Genomic DNA, 19,996 nt, shown 5'->3' with positions numbered 1-19,996 from the left:
ATCAAGCACTGCCAATGAGGCGCCATTGCCAACAAGCCAGGATTTCCATGAGATTATAACTTTGGATGTCTGTCTCCACCACTATACTTAGGGTCCCTGGGAGCTGAGGACTGTATCTTCTTAATAATAGCTACCATTTATTGAATGCTTTCCAAGTACTAGGCATATATATAATTTATCTCCTTTGATATTCATAACATTAGAGGGAGGCACTGCTATCCCCCAATGTAAAGAGGAGAAACCAAAGGCTTAGGAAGATGAATAATTTGCCCGAGTTCACATAAATCATGAGAACGGCCAGATTTGAACCCAGGTCTATGTCTGGCTCTAAAGATCTTATATCTCAGGACTAAAAATGCCTGGTATATAATACGTCCTAATATTTGATGAATGAAGGAAGTTGTTTTTTCCAGAAAAAAAGCAAAAGAACTGAAAGACAGCATCTCTATCATTCTTAACATCTCGACCAGCCCTTACCAATTTCATCTGAACCACAGTCAGGAATCCACCTAAGGAGCAGCAGGGGACTCCCCAAGGTTGCCACGGATTTTTCTTTCATCAACCTGAAAAAAATATTCTTAGTGATGCATAATTTTATTTGAAACATAAAGGTAAAACTAACACAGATGCATCTGTCTTATCTTCCCAACTTGATTGTAAGCCCCTGAAAATAGAATTATGCATAACACATCTTGCATTATCCCACAAACGTAAATAGAAATATGTGTCATCCTTGGGAAAGGTACAAGGACTGGCTAAAATCCTGTCATGAACGTGGCCTTCTCTCAATTTTTATCCAGGTGGAGTCAAATTAGAATGAGCATTCAGGGCAGACTAGAAGGGGAGAAGAAGTCATAAATGGCAGCATGAGGAATGGATATAAAAGGACAGAGTAGCCCTCTCAGCCTCTGAGCTGCGCTGATGGTAGAAATTTTAATCAATTCCATGTCCAAATGTCCAGTCATCTCTAGCACATCCCGTAGGCCCCCTGCCTTCTCTTTTAGTGCCTCCAAAATTTCATCTTTGAGGTTAAGCCAGTTCTACAATAGTGAGAGGGGCAGAAAGAGGAAATACGCTATAGTTCATGAACACAGGCAAACAAGGAAGTATTGGATCAGAGGAAATTTATACTTGAAGCTCCTTAGAAAGTACATAGCCAAGCCGCCCAATTTCACAGACAAGTGAACTAAGACTCCAAGTCAAGAATTGATGGTCACATGACCAACTAGTGAGGAGGCTAGAACTTGAGCCCTGGCTCCTGGCTCACAATCTTCTGCTCTTTTGACTTCCCTAGGCTGCCTCTTTTCAAAGTGAGTAAGGGAAGAGCCTATAGACTGCCTGGGAAAAGTCAAGAGGCTGCCCAGGAGTAGGGTGGTGAGAGCAGAGAAGACAAGGAAGCCAAGCGCAGGCTTGCCTAAGATGCTCCATAAGTTGGTCCAGTCTGGCCCACCTGGGGCCATGATATCCCCTCCACACACAAAGTCAGATCAAAGGCTATTCAGCTGGCCACTGGGATTTCAGGAAGAGGTGGTTCTGACCACGTGACATTGGCTTTATCAGCTACTGCAAAGATGCGGTAAACTGACCAACCATGGTCAAGAAAACCTAAGAATCCAAGTTTTCAGAAATTGGAGCTCTATTTCCATATAATCAAATCTAGATAGAAAATAATGGTTTTCAAATTCTAGCCTTCTCAAATTAATCAGAAAAAGACATTTACAATGCCAACACACAGATATAATTAGTCTTCTTTACAGCCTAACAAGAAAAAAAAAAGGACCAAATAACTCATGTGTAAATGTGAAATTAATAGCTTCATCAACTTGAAAAAGTAATAGCTGCAGAGATTATCCATAAGAAAGAAAGGTTTCTTTCCTTAAGCTTAAAATACTTAAATCTTTCCCATATGAAATTCTGTCCAGTTTAAATCTTTCTCAGGTTGTCCCAGAATAGCATTCCTTAGTAACCCATGCCAATCTTGGATGAGTCTTACTCTAACAAATTTCCTCCGATTAGCTAACATATTTCTGAAGCTAGTTCATTGCCAACACTCCCCTCTCTCACAGAGTGGATAGTAGGTCCTTACCCTCCTCATGGTGTCTGTTTATCATGGGTGTGCTACCGTGCTGATGAGCCATCAGACTTCCCATGAGTTAAGCACCTGAAAACCAAGCCTTCAGCCAGAGCTGGTTGGCCCGATCTGCTGCTATGATTGCGCCTGACTGCTGCTGTTTTGGAGGGCCATGAACATCCAAGATAGATGAAGCCATGGTCAGTACCTGCCCAATCTTGAAAGATCTTGTTCTCCTGTTTTTCCAGCATGACCAGGTTTCATAAATGATTTTATAATTTTGTTTATCTTCTTGTGCCACAGCTGTCAAACTTCGCAGCATGAATCCATTCATGTTTCAAAATCCACAACACACCCAATGAAGTTGCCATTGACCCCTGAACCAATCCATCACATGTGAACTTTATGCCTTAGCATCCACTTACAGCACACTCACTCAAATCATATCCTTTTGGGGTCTATCCAGAGTCACTCAGTGAAAAGTCAACTTGTGCAGTGGTCACAAGACCCTAAAGTGGGCCTTTACCTAGCCCACTCAGACCATTTCTACCAGAATGGGAAGGTGAGATTCTCTCTCAAATCATGTTCACATTGGTGTTCTTTGGTAGATAAGAAAGCCACATCTTGGGGCCAGCCTGGTGGCATAGCAGTTAAGTGCGCACGTTCCGCTTCTCGGAGGCCCAGGTTTGCTGGTTCGGATCCTGGGTGCTGACATGGCATCACTTGGCAAGCCACGCCATGGCAGGCATCCCACATATAAAGTAGACGAAGATGGGCATGGATGTTAGCTCAGGGCCAGTCTTCCTCAGCAAAAAGAGGAGGATTGGCAGTAGTTAGCTCAGGGCTAATCTTCCTCAAAATAAAAAGCCACATCTGGAATGAAAGGAGCTAGCTCTTTTAGCCAATGGAATTTTCATAACCTCAAGAGAAGGCAGATTGCTTTGGATCTGAGACAAAACTCTTTAAAGTTTCTAATAGCATACTTTAAGTTCTAATACTTTTACTTATGTTCATTTTTGACAGGCAGTTTTGTTGTGTTTTGAATTTAAGCCATGATAAATGACTCTCTTTATGTTTTCTTTTCCCAGATTACATCAATATTAGGCACTTACTATGTGTGAGGCCTTTTGCTTAGAGTTTTAAAAGCAAAAGTTTATCTTTTGGGATCAGACTCTTGGTCTTTCTAAGCAAGTGCTCAGTCTCCAGTGGTACCACCAAAGGGACAAAGAGCCTAAGTGGGGAAGAGCAGAGCTGAGGGAAGGGAGGTAGCACAGGGATGACCTTAGAGATATTGTTCTCAGAAAAAGACCTGTAAACTCAGTGTCTTTATTTCCCTTTAGAGTACCCTCTGCTTCTATTGTCCTATTTTGAATCTAGTAATTTTACGCTGTTGCACCTCAGCAATTGGGGGGTTTCACAGATAAAGCATCACTTTCTTTAATTGTCCAAAGCCTATCCCCTTTCAAGCTTCAAAAGAGTGCTTTGGTGAAGTTGTCTGTGTACAAACTATTCAATCCCATTTGATGTTACAGACGGTTCTTTCACCAGATATCCCAGAGTATGCTCTTCTCTCCAAATGACATCTGGGGATTAAAGTCTGAGTTTTATTCAATAACCTTGGTGATGCCATTGACACTGAGCTCCTCCATGGGACCTTACCTGCCTCCTTACTGTGCAAAGAAACACAGATTTTGCAGTCCTATCCGAACCACTATTGATCACGTGACGCCTTGTACTGTCATTGATTTTTTGCGTGGATGTTCTCCATCCAACTAGATCGGGGAGATAAACCAATCTCCCCAACTTCAGAGAAGACAGTCCAGTTCTTCTACCTCTTTGTATGCTTGGTCCCTCACTCAGAGCCCAGATGTCACTGTGCTTCATGGTCAAGACGCTAGTTAAAGCAAGTGTTTTCCAGACTTGGATTGCATTGTCCTCTCTCAAACATCATGTCTAAATCTCAAATCTGAAACTTCCTGAAACATCCCTTTCAGAAAACTGATCAAAGACTTAGAATATTATTACAGTTGGGAGGAACTTAAATATTCATCTGGTCCATCAACCTCATCTTATAGCTGAAGACACTGAAGTCTTCCTGAAAGGAACTTAAATAAAATCTCCAGTGAGAGTGCTTGGAAATGGCTATTCATCTTTGGTTGACTTAACTACCTTGGCAAAAATGTGGGGATGAAAATAATTCGCAGCCTTTTTCCATGCCCTGAGGGATAGTTTCAAGACTTCATTGGATCATAACAACAATAAGTAACAAACATTATTTGTATGGATGGATTGTTCTTCCACGGATCTCAAAATGGTATGTTATTATGGGAGAATTCTTTTTCTAGACTTTTAATTTGGGAGCTAACAGCATCTCTACAATAATCAGAGGGGAAGAAACAAATATGCCTGCAATGTGCCTAGGATCTACAGTAGACCAAATAGCTTCACTAAAAAGTCCTTTTTCTTATAAACTCTAATATTTGATAAACCTATTAACCAACATAGAAATTGCTCCCTCCCTTTTTTATTCAATGCAATAGATGAAAAAAGTAGATGGATTAATTAACTAAATAGCTAACTAATGGGCTCCAGGACCAGACCCTTACTGGAAGGGTGTTTTTTAAACCTCTAACTATAATGGTAGTTTTAGAATACATTCTGGTTAGCAGCAGTATAAACTGGCACAAACATTTCGGACAGCAATTTGGAAATACATATCAAGAACCTAAAAATATTCATGTAACCTGACTCAGCAATTCTACTTCCGGGAATCCATCCTTAGGAAATTAAGTAAAATATAAACAAAATTTTAAGCACAAAGTTTTTCATGACAGCATTATTTATAAGAGCCAAAAATCCAAAACAATCTAAATGTCCACTAGTAGAGGAATAGCAGTAAATTATGTACAAGCACTCAATGGTCCTCATTACAGGTGATGTTTATAAGATTTTGAATGACGTGTTAAAATGTTTATGATGAAAAGTTAAGTAAGAAGAGCATCAAGCAAAAAATATATATGTATACATACCTGTGTTTGTGTGTGTGTGTATTGTCCAAGCATATAAAGAGACTTGAAGAAAATACAACAAAGTATACACAATATTTATCTTTGGTGAGATTCCTTTCATCTTTATTTTCTTCATCCATGTCTATGTTTGCTAAATATTCTACCATCAGAATATGACATTCTTATAAGTAAAAAATAATCTTAATTTTCAAAATTAAAGAGTAAACAAATGATAAAACTATGCCAAGGTGAGTCACAGCTATTGCTTCTTCTTGAATCTGTACTTATTTTATTGAACGGATAAATAAAAATATGAATATCTGTACTTGATTTTCAGAGTCCACTTGAAACTATCCCCAGGGGATTACAGAAGATGTTAATGAATGTGGTATCTTTCATATACAGTGATCACAATTACCAACATGCTTAGAAAAACTAATCTGATTGTCTGGCATTGGAAGCAGACCATGCTGTCCACCTGAGCTAACGAGCCACAGTATCAACAGAGAAGCTATTGCTTCAGTTCAGTAAACTTTGATGAGCATCTACTATGCATAAGTTAGACTAGACTAGCTGCTACTGAGACTGTAGGAGTGAGTAGACATGGTTCTAGCCCTCAATATTACGTAGGTGTGACAGACCTACATGGGTAACTGTAACTCAACACAGGTATGCTAAGTTACTCTGGAGGTAATAACTGGGAAAATGATATGGGAATGCAGAGAAGAAAGAAATGAATTCAGACACTCAGATAGAAGTGCTTCTTGTTCATGCCTAAATACCTAGATCAAAACCAGTCCAATCTATGGAAACTGTAATATTCTGCAGCCATGAGAATATTTTGCTTCTACAGTGTTCTGTGATATTTTTATAACATCTTTCTAGGTTCTAAAAGGACTTACTTTACCTAAATATTCACAAATATCCTCAACAGATCCCTTTTAATAAGAGTGGAAACCTGTCCTATCATTACCAGTTGAGAACAAGAACAAGAAGACTAAGATCAAGGCTTCTATTGAGTCATTTTCCTTCTCATTGCTGTGTGACTGTCTGGAGAGTGGAGACAGCAACAGTCTCTGAGGCAGGATGGGAGCCCAAGTTTATCTGAACACTTTTTATTCAATGAAATTTTCTACTGGGGCAATTAGTCTACAAAATCTATAAAGCAACTTTTGACTTTTGATTAAAAAAAAGAAAGCGGGGGTTGGGGTCAGTGGGGAGGAACCAGAAGGCTATTCTAACCAACTCACATCCCCCATCTCGACACTCCAACTCCGTCTGTTCCCTGACAGGCTCCAGCCTTGGAGAGCAAGTAAGAGAGGGATCTTGGGAAAGGTGATCTTTATCTGTCTGGGGAGCAGAAAAGCAACAAAAGCTGTCAAAGACCGGGAGCATCACACTGAGTTGCCTTCTTCTTTTCCCACTTTCCCCTCCTTCCTCCTTAAGATAACTTTTGGTGTAGACACAAACGAAAGGAAAGACTCCAGTCCCATAAGGAGCTGACATTCTAATAAGATAAATCTCAGTTTGTGTAATGAGGCCTCATAAATCTGCATCCACAAGTACAACAGGACACAGCGTCCTGAGACACCCATGTATTCACTATTTATGGACAGGGCTGGTGAGAGTTAGTCCATAAAGGCTTTTGAAAGGGAGGAAAGATCTGGGTTTGAGCAGAGGCAAAACATCATGTTTATATTAAGTGGAAGTTAAAAATGCTGTATTGAACTTTGATTCAAAATCAAAGATTCTAAAGGTCTAGCCTTGGTTTCAAGCTAAGCCAAGTTCTGTCATTTTAATGATGCATTTTAGGAAACAGGGGAAAAATAGAGTAAAAAGGAGGTCTTTGGTCAGTATAAACACAAATAAGATTGTGATGCTTGAACATGGTTCACTATGTCAAAATCTGCCCTAAATATTTTAATTCTCTGTGTACTTGAGCGTCTGGGTGGTCTGAGCTAGTAAAGTGGCCACAGTGAAGACGCAGTGCCTCTTCCGTTTCTCAGGGCTCTGAGCAGTTGTTCATCAGCCATGTTGTATGAATGACATAATGGCCAGATAAACCTTAGTGATACTGCAGAGTAATTACTTTAAAACAGTCCAATTAGCTTTAGTCTCATGTTTGGTTAAAATCATGCCCTTGGAAAGGTCATGTGAAAGACTCAGAAGAAACCAGTGGAGTGTTTGATGAAGCCCCAGTTCTCAGAAAGCCATTAAGCCAAGGAACTGAAACCCACTCCCTCCTCCCTCAAAACCATGAGTGGAGCTTCACCCACCTAGGCTACCTGGTCAGCCCAGGAGCCCACAGAGCATCGTGGAAGGAGGTTTAATGAACACAAAACCCAGTGAGCAAGCAATAACCATGTACTGTGCATAAAAAAACAGTCACCCTTGCCTTGAGCATCACTCCAGACCAGAGAGGGCCAAGGATTTTCCCATCCTGCCAAGGCAACAGCATCAGCATCAGTCTCTGCAACTGCTTTATTTCTGAAAGTCATTTTCAGCCCAGAATCCCATTTCAGTATCTTCTTTCTTCACTTACATCTCCACAATTCTTCCTCATCGCACCCTCCAGCTGGGCAAGGAAACCATGTCCATTTCTCCTCCAGGCCTTTCCTTCCAGTTTCCCATTCTCATTCCAGTTAAGACTGCTCTTTTCTATAATGAGTAACCCTTGCAGACCCGAAGCCTTTCCATTCTCTTGAGAAAGATAGGTGCTTTCCTTTGTGGTTCCCTCCCCTAGAAGAATCCAAGGACTGGAAGGTAAAACATGAATCCCTAACAGCCCCACGGGTTACCCTTTGGTAGGATATGAGATAAGGTGATCTGCAAGTAGAAGCACACAGATTGCAAAACCATCTGCTGCTAACAGACTAAGAGCAGAGAGCCAGAGTCACCTGTAGACATGGGTCTTCAAAAATTTTTAACTATGTTTTTAACAGATAAGTCTAAAGTGAGTTTTTCAGATTTTCTATGCCCCCAGTAAAACCATTAGAACTCATTAACACCCAAAGGAAAGAACAGTTAATAAAAGAGAAAATAAGTAACTTTGTTCCTACTTCTATTGAAAAAGCTAATATGACTTAAATTATACTGTATTATAGGTGTCAATAGGGAAAAAGCATTGTTTGAGCCTGGGAAATTATCTAGTGTGAAATTATCATCAGTAAAATTTCACCCAACTTTTCTCATATTCAAGGAGCTGTGTTAAAAGCTAAAAGGTACAATTCAGATGTAGGTAGAAATTTACACCCTACCATTTATTTGAGAAACTAGTGATTTTGATAAAACTTGTTTATGTAATGCTTCACTTCAGCTAGAGAAATACAAACGAGACTGATTTGTTGGTTTCCTAGTGGCTAGTGCAGAATTTGATCAGACGTATATTGGTGCCTCTTCTTTCTTCTATATATTCCCTTAATATTTAGTTCTAAGGAACAGTGATTTTTCTAGCATAGTCCCCTACTTCAGAACTATGAGGAACCACAATAGTGTGGAACTGATATGGCCATCCCGACTTTTAGTTAGTACTCCTACCTAAGGATTTTGATTATAAGGAAGCCTTAATTACCTCGCAGTTCCAATCTTTTAATTGCCCTTTACCTCACATGGGGAGAGGAAGGAAATATTCTTGGGCTGGGTTCCTCCTGGCCGCTGCTTGATGCTCTCTCTAAGACACTCCTGGCTCTTTTGTCTCTCTGGAGACTCATCTGTGGGACTTTTAACTCAAGTCTTTTCAAGACCCTTGGGCAGATTTTCTTTCTGAGACAATTTCTCAGTTATGTGTTTGGCTTCCTGATTTATTATAAACTCTAAACCTTAACAAAGATGAAGGACCAAACTCTGCTTCCTTTATCTCTGCCTCATCATTTTCCCTGCCCTCTATTTCCTTCCCTGGAAACAATGACTCCTGTTCTCCAAGTTCTTGAAGATTCTCTCTCCTCTGAACATGTGTAGGACTGAACACCGTACCCCACCACGGTATTCTGGCCTAAATCCAAAAACAGTGAACACAACCCCAAACCTTCAGCCTGCTACCTCAGGCCAACTTACATGCATAATGGAGAATCCTGACTGGCACACCCTAAACGGCAGCCTAACTTGGGTCCTTCAGGCAATGTGCTAGCTCACACTGCTCAGCCTTTCCCATGCGAAGCATTCCCTACAAAGGGCATTCCAACCTAGACACTCTAGTTACAAGCTTAGTTCCAGATCAGTTGCCCTGACTCAATTTGGGCACTCCATTCTGTCTCTGGATTCTTACAACCTCCATCCTTTCTACCCAGGCTTTCATTCCCATCTCTGTCTATCCTTTAGAATTGATGCATAGTACCATCTTCCTGGCTACAACATTGGCTGGTTCTTCCTCAGCCACACTATTTGAATAATACCAAGCTTCTCCTGATAGCTTGGGACCTCCTGAGGTCAGTATCACCTTCTAGGCCCAACAGATTTCTCCCTGACCTAGTAAATGAAACTTGGAATACGAAAGAAAAAGATTATGAATTTATGAAAAAAATAGCTGGGGCTCTCTTATTTAGCAGAATTAGGATCAGGCAATTGGTCAGTTAGTTAAATCTCAGTGAGAGAAGAAGTAATGAGCACACCACAGAGTGGCCTTCTAGGTACTAAAAAGTAGGAAATAGTATCCTATACAGAGGGAGTGGCGAATGTCAGTTAAGCTGGCGAGTTGGTTAAGCGGAGGTCAGTTAATAAAGCCTTCACTCTAATCCTCAGTTTTTAAAATAACACTCATCAAGATTTACCTTCTAGCCTAAAAATAGAAAAGAAAAAAAAAGCATAATTCATGTTAAACAATGAAGTTATTCTTATGACACTCCATGGAGCACAGGTCCAGGGAAACGGCTTATTTAAAAGCTCAGTTCCACTTACCCATTACCCAGAACATCTTATAAAAATGATCAGTAGACTTGGCTGGGGCTTTTTGCCAAATGCAGAAGATGCTGAGCACAAACAATTCAAATTCAAATCTCAAACCAGATGGAAGATGAATAATAAAAATCATACTCTACTAGTAACTCAATAATAGCATCATGTGATTGGACCAATTCACAGTGCTAATTGCAACTTGGTACGTTATTCGTTCATCTACTTGAAATCTTGGAAGAAACCCTGTACAGCACAGTCAGCAGGCTTTGAGAGTCTAAACCCCTTTCTGTTGTTGTTTCAATGATGCCAGCCACAGCATGTTTAAACACCACCATTGCTCTCTGGGCACCAATGTGATTTCACTAGAAAGTGTGGGCAGGGATATTTTTTGGAAATTAAAAATGATTGCTGCCAAACCCTAAAATCAACTGCTAACTCTATCTACTCGTAAAAAAAATTGTCTATTCATACCTAGTGAATCTGTACAAAAATCCTGCTTGTCACAAACATACTTAACTCAAGGGTCTTACTGAGAAACCCCTGGTGGGAGCTTAGAACTATAGTCAAAGCATTAAGTGATCTCTTCGCTCACCTTCCTTCATTCACCTACAGCCCTGGTAAGTCAACAAGATGGATTCTCAGGAGCACATCAGACAAATCCAAGGCTCTGAGAGGTGACCTAAGTACAGGTGAACTGCCTGGGAACAATTGTCAACTGTTTGATGGGCATTTATCATGGAAGAGATTTGCTTTGGGAATTTTGGTTTTTCCACAAAAAGGAAGGAAGAGAAGAAAGGAAGTAGATTTAGAGGTGCAGAAAGCCAAATCCATAAGTATTCTTGTGATCATAATTACTAAAAAGTATATATAAGTCATGGGCGTAGTTACGCTATTCTCTTCCTCTACTCCCACCCCATAACTGGATTATTGATTTCTTGAGAGCTCGGACATTGCTTTCTCATTCTTTGCCATCACACTCAGCTCTCAACTAGACTTTACATAATGCTCTACACAGGGCTGCTGTTCAGCAAGTGCAGTATAGTGTAGTGGGTAAGAACAGGGGCCAGGCTGCCCGGGGTTCAAATCCCAGGCCCACCACTTGCTAGCTGTGACCTTGGGCATACCACATAACCTTTCCGTATCTTACATTCTTCAGCTAAATGTAAAGTACTTAGAGGAAATGACTGGTCCATGATAAATGCTCAAGAAATGTTGGCAATAATCATTAACTAACCACAACTTGTTACCCTTTGTGTCTGAGTGACCCCATGACCCACTGATTTCTAGAAGAAAAGACTCTAGAATGGAAATGCAGTTCCCAATTAGTAAAATGGAGACATAGTCTCCCTTCAAACTCAGGGACATGGATAGTATGAGAGCATGGATAATGTGAAGCCATCAACATTATGTCCCTGGAAATAAGAGAGGGGAAGCCCTATGGATCTGCAGGTGTCTTTGTGGACAAATGGAAAATACCTTGGCATAGAAATCAAGAAATATGAATTGTAGTAAAGTTCTGTCCTTAACTAGCTTTGTGACTTTGGTATGATCATGTTACCTCTCAACTTCAGTGTTTCCATACATATAATGAGAAGATTGATCTAGCAGTGTTATCCAACAGATCTTTCTGCTCTGATGGAAATGTTCTATATCTGCACTGTCAGTTATGGTAGCCACTAGCCACATGTGGCTACCGGGCACTTAAAGTGTAGCGAGCACAACTGAGGAGCTACATTTTTCATTTTCATTTTATTTATTTCAAATCAATTTAGATTTAATTTTACAGAACCACACATGGCTTGTGGCTACCATACTGACCACCACAGAGAGAGCATTTTCTAACAGCTTTTCTGGTTCTAGCATTCTGTGATTCATAGAGCTTCTCTAGGTAAAAATGTGGAAAACAAGTATTATAGTGGATCTTAAAGCTTATTCAGTCTCCAGGGTCTGTTTATTTTGGAAAATGACTAAAACAGCACATAAAAAGAGACCTTTAAGACGAAGAGAGAACTTGAGGAATTAAGAGTGGCCCTGACTAGAGCGAGGGGAATACTCTAATGACCCCCAACAATATTTTCCAAGTGTTTGATTGTACCAGGTTTGAAACTCTCACCTTCTGAAAAACAACAGCCAATAATAATTGACATTTATTGAGTACTTACTATGGATTAAGTCATTTAATTCACAACCCTGTGAGACAGATATATCATCCTTCCTGATTTATAGATGAAGAAAGTGAGGCACAGAAATGTTAAGAAACTTGTCCTCAGATCATCCAGCCAGAAAATGAATAAATGAGCCAGAATATGAATCTAGACAATTAGCTCCAGAATCTGTCTTTGTGAAAAAACAAACAAACTTCTTAATGAAGAATAACACATACAGAATAGTGCTCGAGTCAAAAGTGTACGCTGGATGAATTTTCACAAGGTGAACACACCCAGAACATTTCCAGAACATTATCAGCATCACGGCCCCATTCAGACACTGCTCACCCCATCCTGACTAAGGATATGTACTATGCTGATTTCTAACACCATAGATTAGCAGAGGTTGTACTTCAACCACTGTGTTGTTTATCCTTCAAGACAGTATTAGAAGATCACATCCCTGAAACCAAGAGAAAAAAACAAATACACACACACAGCAAGAGCAACAGATTTTTGGTGATTTAAATCCATCAGTAGTAAAACCAGGCAATCCATGGGTAGGAGAGCTACTCATTCACTCAGCATGTATTTATTGAGCACCGACTACACAGCAAGCACTGTGCTAAGCACTGGGTATTCAACATCGATCAAAACAGACAGGGCTCCTGCCTCATAGAGCATTTAGTCCTTGGTCCAGCTCATCAACCAAGAGTTGGCCTAGAGCGGAGAGGCTCACTCAGTTGCCTTGGTGGTGGCTGACAGGCTCAGTGGCAGTACTGAGGGTGGTCTAGCACCCCAGAGAAGAGTTGCCCTGGCTTTGGTCCCTAGAATTTTTGCACAATGCCCTTCGAGCCTCCTGGAATTTTGGAAAGGTGACAATCAGAGCTCATTGCATGGCTTCTGACTAAAAATAACTTTATAAACAATTTCTAAATAATGCCTTAATAAGCAACAACTTAAGAAAAGTCTGAAGACTTAACGTAACCAGAGAGATTACAACATGAGATGGGAGATGTGGGAATATTGTGTGGACAGGAAAAAAGAAGGCCATCAGGGAACTCCACACAGCTGATGAGGAAGGATTAATCACTACCAACAAGCAACTGAGCAACTCTCACTGATATTTTCCAGAGCAAGAAAGAGGCTGCTGCAAGACAGTGAAGAGTCCAGGGGTATTTCCAACAAACATTCAGGGATATCCACAAGCAAAGGGACAAATTATAGTAAAAAAAAAAAAAAAAAAGCAGCTTCCATGTGCAACTGAGAGTTGAGCTGCTTCTATCACTGTGACCCAGGCATGTCTGTGTGCCTGGGGAGACTTCGGCAACTGTTTTCCTCTGGCTCAGGGAGAATGTAGATGAAAGTCGAGTCTCAATTGCACCTAAATCTTGCTTTTTCCAAAGTCAGCTTGATCTCCCCCTTGAAATGCATATGCTAACATGACCCTCGGGAATTGTGCAAACCTACCAACACACCACAAGGTCAGCTGTTCAGACATTGCTGGGTTTTCTTAATGCTGAGAAAAGAGCATGGGAGCCCTGCAGGAACTGTGCCATCACTGTGTTTTTCTTATCCGGGCTCGGTTCTCACACTAGCTGGAGCTCTTGCATCTACTGTACAATGAAAACATACTGTGGGAACAACTGAAATTGCATCTCAGGGGAGGAGAAGGGATGCATTATCTCCTGTTACCCAACTCCGTGCTATTCAGCCAGTCTCACCCATCCTTGCGTCAAATTGAGCATGACTGGCCCTGAGGGCCCCAGTCTATTTATTGTAAACAGCGAATGGAAGGAAGCAGTAAACAGGACTTCCAACCACAGAAAGCTGATTGGGGCTGTACAGAGGGCTTGTAGGGAAACCCAAGTCCAGAGAGGGCAGCTCGTGTGCAGTGAACTGAAAGAGTGGCCCCAGGTTCTTTCCTGTAAATGAGCCATAGGCAGACTCCCGGGAGCTTTGCAGAGCTAGTGAGGAGCAGCCAGGCTTAAGCAAGGAATTCTACACAGCTCAGGAAGTTCTGACTCAATGACAAGTCAGAGCAAGAGAAAAACTATACTTCCAAACCGAAAAGGTTTGGACATCTATATCCATCGCTTCCAACCTTTCCTTGCATTGATCTCGTCTTCAATACAGTGGGACCTGGTAATCTTCCCACTCGGGTCAAAAACTGACCCTTCATCTTTAGATTATGTGGAGCACACCAAGGCTACTTTCCAGAAAGCACAGGTCTATGCAATGATCTGCTCCCTGGAGCCCTTACAGTATTAGTCAGCAAGTTCCCAGAGCCAGCAAATGATCATTTCTGCCTCTGTAGCTGAGAGATGGTGCTGTAAAGGAGTGTCCTCTTGGTTTTCTCCTCCTATGGCCAAGATCTCTCTGCCCTGTACCATGCTCTTTTCTTCAAGGGGTTGGAGGCTAGACTCTTCCATTCACTCATTCATTCATTCATCTACTTAGCAAATATTTATCGAGCACCTACTATGTCTCGGGCACTGTTCTAGGTGCTGAGGATCTGGCAAAGCACAAGATAGACAAAGTCGCTCCCTTCATGGAGCTTATATTCTAATGAAGGAGAAAGACAAAAGACAAGTAAGTAAATGCATCATTTAGGATCAGGCAGTGGTAAGCGGCAGGCAGTAGAATAAAGCAAGCTAAAGGGACAGAGAGATATTGTAGTTAGCGTGATCAGAAAAAGTCCCTCTCAGGAGACAGCATTTGAGCTGAGACTTAATGACATTAGCAAGCCATGTGGACACCTAAGAGAAAAATGGCCCAGGAATAGAACGGCAGTAGGAATAGAAAGTGCAAAAGCAAGAAGGTTAGAACCTGCTTAGGGTGCAGGAGGAACAGCAAGGAGACCAGTGTGGCTAGAATACAAGCAGCAAGAGAGAAAATTAATAAACGATGATATCAGAGAGAAAGGTAAGTGCCTAATCACGCAAGACTCTGATAAAGACTTTACATTTTATTCTAGGGAGATGGGAAGCCACTTGAGCATGGCTGAGATACAATCTGTATTGCTAAAAACTCTGTGACTCTCAGTGGCCCCACTCAATCACAGAGTAAGACTGAGAGTTCTAGCTGGAGAATATCCAGCCAACAAGGAGTAGGACAAGATAATGGCCACAGCAGCTCCAACGGATCAAAGTTCAGCTGCCACAGCAAGACCAGGAGGATTCTTTGATACAATTTCCTGTCCTCTGCCCCCTCTGTTTAGAAGGGCCCAGCTACTACTGCTGGGCTATGGAAAGATGCTGGGTCCACTATATCTGTACCCTGAGTGGCTACAGGTCCCTCCGTGGCATGCACATGTGGCCTATGCCTATCTCTCCTCTTCCATAGCCTGCTATTCCTACATGCACCCAAGGCTCCTATCACAGTGAATTATGTGTCCTCCTCCACTGTGTTCTTCCTCTATGCCTGGAATGTCCTTATAATTCTGCCACAAGTGACATTCTCTGCCTGTATGCCTGAGGAAACACCCACTCATCCTTTATGAGCCAGCCTAAGTACTATCTCCTCTGTGAAGGAAATACCATGTTCCTGTTAACATGGATCACACTGTATTGGAGTATAAACAGGTGACCATGGATAAGAATAAATAATCCAGACTTGGGGGGGAAATGTATCAATTTCAAAAGATGCTGTTCTTGTTTGTTGGGGTGGGGGAGATACCACACCCCTGTGCTGGAAGAGGTAGGTGACTCTGAAAGGGATATATGCTCCTAGCGCCTTTCATCAGGCAATAGGTAACTTCTGGGGTAGGAAGAGGCAAAGCAGAGGGGGAAAGGACTGGAGAAATTAGGTTAGACACGCCGGCATGGAGAGGTCTGAACTGGTTCCAGTAGATGGGCGTGAGCTGACCACGGCCATTGGGGTTGGGCAGGGAGCTGAGCTGGGAAGCAAATGTGCATCTAGGTTTGTGTGTCAGTTCTGTCCCTGCTAGCGTGACCTGGTGAAAGGAATGAAGTTTCTGCTCCCCTGAAGCGTTGATCGTGAGGAGGGCTGCTCTATCAAAGAGAAGACACAGGGAAAGCAGAAGTAGACGGCTGTCTGTTCCAGCTTTGTGTTTTGTTTTGTTGGGCAACAGCAACAACAATGCACAGAAAGTGGCCTATTTCTTGGTATGTAGCTTCCAATCCAACACCTACAGATTTCTTGTGTGTAGGAAAACTAAGTTCTAGATTTATTATAGAGGCATGAGAACTTTCAGTACTATCTAATCCTTTTGATACAAATAAATACCCTGGAGATTCTTGGGCATTTCAGGGGAAGGAAACCCTGGGGAAAGCTGGACTTCCCACTCTGAAGGACAAATGGAGGTTTAGGGTTGTCCAAGTTTAGGCCATTGATGTGGGTAACATCAACAGCACCCAACACCTGCAAGGCTGGACTCACAGCTTATGTAAGTTATGGTTTCTCTGCCTCATTCTTCAAAAACAGGGGAAGCATGTTATCTATCCCTTTTCTCCTGCAACAGTCAACGTGCCTGGCACATAGCAGATGCTCAATAGATGTGCACTGAACAAATAGATGAGTGAATGAATGAGGAAGAGAAAGGGAGATGAAGGAGGGGAGGGGAAGAGGGAGAAAGCCAGGCAGAATCAGTCATGTGAGAAGGCATGTGTTCAGACCAGAGCCATGTGCTTTCCAACACTTTCTTGAGTCTCCAAAGGCAGGTGTTTCATCTATAAAACCACATACCAACTTTGATCTTTCCAGGGTAGGTCTTTCTACATCATTAATAGAGGAAATCCTTGCCAATCTGTTCTACCAGAGTAGCAACAGCTCCACAGTTTACCAGTGGATAGTCATCCACTAAAGAATGTGTGCTTCCATTGAATGAGATATGTTAAATAAAGGAGCTGCCCTGAGTTGTGGACAGTGTTAGGAAGGAGACAGCAATCATAGCTTAACAAGTGGCAATCCACTGCTTCTCACGACCAAATTGAGGGGAAAACCCAAGAAGCTCCTTGTGTAAGATCAAAGTTGCTAAAAGCAACGAAAATTCTGAACTTCCCATTGGCTACATTCAGCAGCTGAAAAAATCATAATTACTATTTTGATAACTGGGAGGAACACTGGATTTTTATTTAAAAGACATGAGTTTGAGTCCTGACTCTGCCAGCATTTGATCATGTGACAGTGGCCAAGTCATTTAACCACTGGCAAATTCAATATCCTCATCTGTAAAAGGAAAATAATAACAGTTAACTTGCAGTGTTGTCATAAGATTAAATGAATCATGTATGTGAAATAACTTTGTGGAAGTATAGAACATGCTATGAGTGTTAGTCATTTTATAATATAGTTCTGTTGTTAGAATTATAATGGGATAAACCAATATATTTACAACTTTTTCTTTGTTATTACCGAAGAATGTAGCCCAAGGAGAAACACTGAACTTTATGCAGGTATGTGTATTCAAATCAACATATATGAAAATTCCTGAGGTGTTTTCTTTACTGTCATTAATCAGAGTAATGGCAAATGCAGAAGTCCCAGGGGAAACATGAAGCCTATAAGGGTGAAGAGTGCTTTTGTAATTTATTGTCTTCCACATTTTGCTTTCCAAATCTGCCTCAAAATGTTGGTTCCTTATAGCCATCCAGACCAAAAAATTATCTGGCCAGAAAAAAAGGCTTTTCTAGGCATAACAAAGTCAGAAACTATAAATATAAAGATGGATAGAACTGATGACATAAAAATTCTAAATGTCAACAGAGCAAGAAACTAAACAAATAAATTAAAGTACAGTTGAAAGATTACAAACCGGGGTAAAATGTAGCATACGGAAAAGAAAAAGTGTTAAATTCCTGCATTTATAAACTTTTTAATAAAAAGTTTATAAACAATGCAATGGAAAAATGGTAAAATGGCATATAAAGATAATTCATATGAGAAGAAACACAAATGACCAATAAGAAAGAATTCCTAATCTTTCTGGTAATTAAAGGAATACAAACTAAAGCAACAAGATGCTACTTTTCACTTATCAGATGGGCAAAGGTTTAAAAGATGCTAATACCCATTGTTGGTGAGGGTATAGGAAGTCGGCACTCTCATTAACTGCTGGTGGGAATTTAATTTTGGTACAACCTTTCTGGAGGGCAATTTGGCAAGACCTACAAAAATCTAAAATATGCAAACCCTTTGACCTAACTCTTCCACATCTAGAAATTTATTCTAAAGAAATCATGAGACAAACGCACAAAATGTCTGTACAAAGTGACCTTTCATGGAGTTGTTTATTACAGAAAACTGGAAGCAACTTAAATATCCAGGAAATTATTTTGGATAAATGATTTAACATACTTAACAGCAGAACACTGCAAACAATGATGTCGACCTAGTTATTGACATGAAAAGATAGCCGTAATAAGAGGCAAACATATTATGAAACAGTAAAAACTATCCATCTGTTTAATGCTATTGGGTGGGACTGGGGGTGATATCCACTCTCTATAATTTTCTCAGTTGTTCTATTCATGTTTTTATTATATCAAGCATGTAATAATAACTACTGTTACATTAAAAGAGATAAAAGCTATTTCCAAAATAGTTTTTTTTTAAAAGCAATATAACTATTCTCACAATAATTGTTTTACATCACAACACTTTACGTATTATTTCCTTTTTTCTTGGTAGGTCCCAACTGAAACATATCCGAACCATCCCAACAACATTCTCTCTTGATTTGTTTTCATCCTCACAGTCTGATATGCTGACACAAGAGCTGAAATAATGAATCACCCTTCCCCACTCTCATCCTTCCCTCTCCTCCGTTACTACGGCTAGGACAAATGTCAGCTCCAAATCAAAGAACACAAGTGCTCGGAATATGTTTTTCACACAAGGCTGCTGGTCCCGTCTCTGGCTTTTGCCTGCCCATCTCTGAGGTGACCAAGGGCCCAGGCCTGGGATTACTTTATTCAAAAACAGCAATGTAGTTCCATTTAAAAAACCAGCCAGTTCAGCAAAAAGTGTATTCAGGATGAGAGGGATTAGTTGATGTAGCAGAGCAAACAGAACACCCTGTTTAAGCACCCAGGCTCTAGAGCAAGACTACACAGGTTTACACTCTGAGTTTACTCACTAGCTCTGTAACTTTGGCGAATTCCTCTAAGCCTCAGTTTCCCCATCTATAAAATGAGCTTACTACTATCTTCTTCATGGGACTGCTGTGAAGATGAAAAGAGAAATCACACGTAAATCACTTAGCACAGTGCCTGACATACAGCTAACACTCAAGAATGCTAGTTATGAACATTATCATTTGTCTTAATTATCTGTTGTTGTGTAATTATTCCAGTTCCGGTAGGTCAGGAATCTGGCGGTGGCTTAGCTGGGTCCTCCAGCTTTGGGTCTCTCACAAGGCTGCAATCAAGGTGTCAGCGGAGACTGCAGCCATCTCTTGGATAAACGGGGGAAGGATCCACTTCCAAACTCAGTCAAGTTACCGAATTGGCAAGATTCAGTTCCTCAAGGGCTGTTGGACTGAGGGCTTTGGTCTCTCAGTGAGGTGGCCCTCAGTCCTTTGCCACATGGGCCTCTTAGAAGGGCAGCTCAGAAGAGGGCAGCTCAGCTCGCTTCATCAGAGTGAGCAAGTGAGAGGGCGAGAGGGAGTGCCTGCACGAGGGAGAGAGCAAACAAGGCAGAAATCAGTCTTTGATAACCCAGTCTTAGATGTTCAGCCCTTCTCTTTTGCTGTATTCGACTCCTTAGAAATAAGTCTCCAGGCCCAGCCTACACGCAAACAAAGTGGTTACACAAGGGAGCACATACAAGGAGGTAGGACCATTGGGGCCATTTTAGAAACAGCATCCCCATCATGACGCAAGCTTTTCCAAGACAATACTAACCTTTGAGAACTATAT

At 41.1% G+C, this 19,996-nt stretch overlaps 1 long non-coding RNA gene across 1 annotated transcript in view; it reads right to left on the bottom strand.

Annotated features, from left to right (window-relative positions):
- Nucleotides 1-18,335: 18,335 nt before the first annotated feature.
- The window catches only part of LOC138919943 (uncharacterized), a 71,056-nt gene continuing 69,395 nt past the window's right edge, over nt 18,336-19,996 (bottom strand). The window contains exon 4 of the long non-coding RNA XR_011430536.1: nt 18,336-19,748. This is a non-coding gene — a long non-coding RNA (uncharacterized lncRNA). The remainder of the gene's footprint in view (nt 19,749-19,996) is intronic.

Source organism: Equus caballus, chromosome 21 (assembly GCF_041296265.1).
Source record: "Equus caballus isolate H_3958 breed thoroughbred chromosome 21, TB-T2T, whole genome shotgun sequence".
Lineage (NCBI taxonomy): Eukaryota > Metazoa > Chordata > Mammalia > Perissodactyla > Equidae > Equus > Equus caballus.
This window is presented reverse-complemented; position numbering and strand designations above follow the sequence as displayed.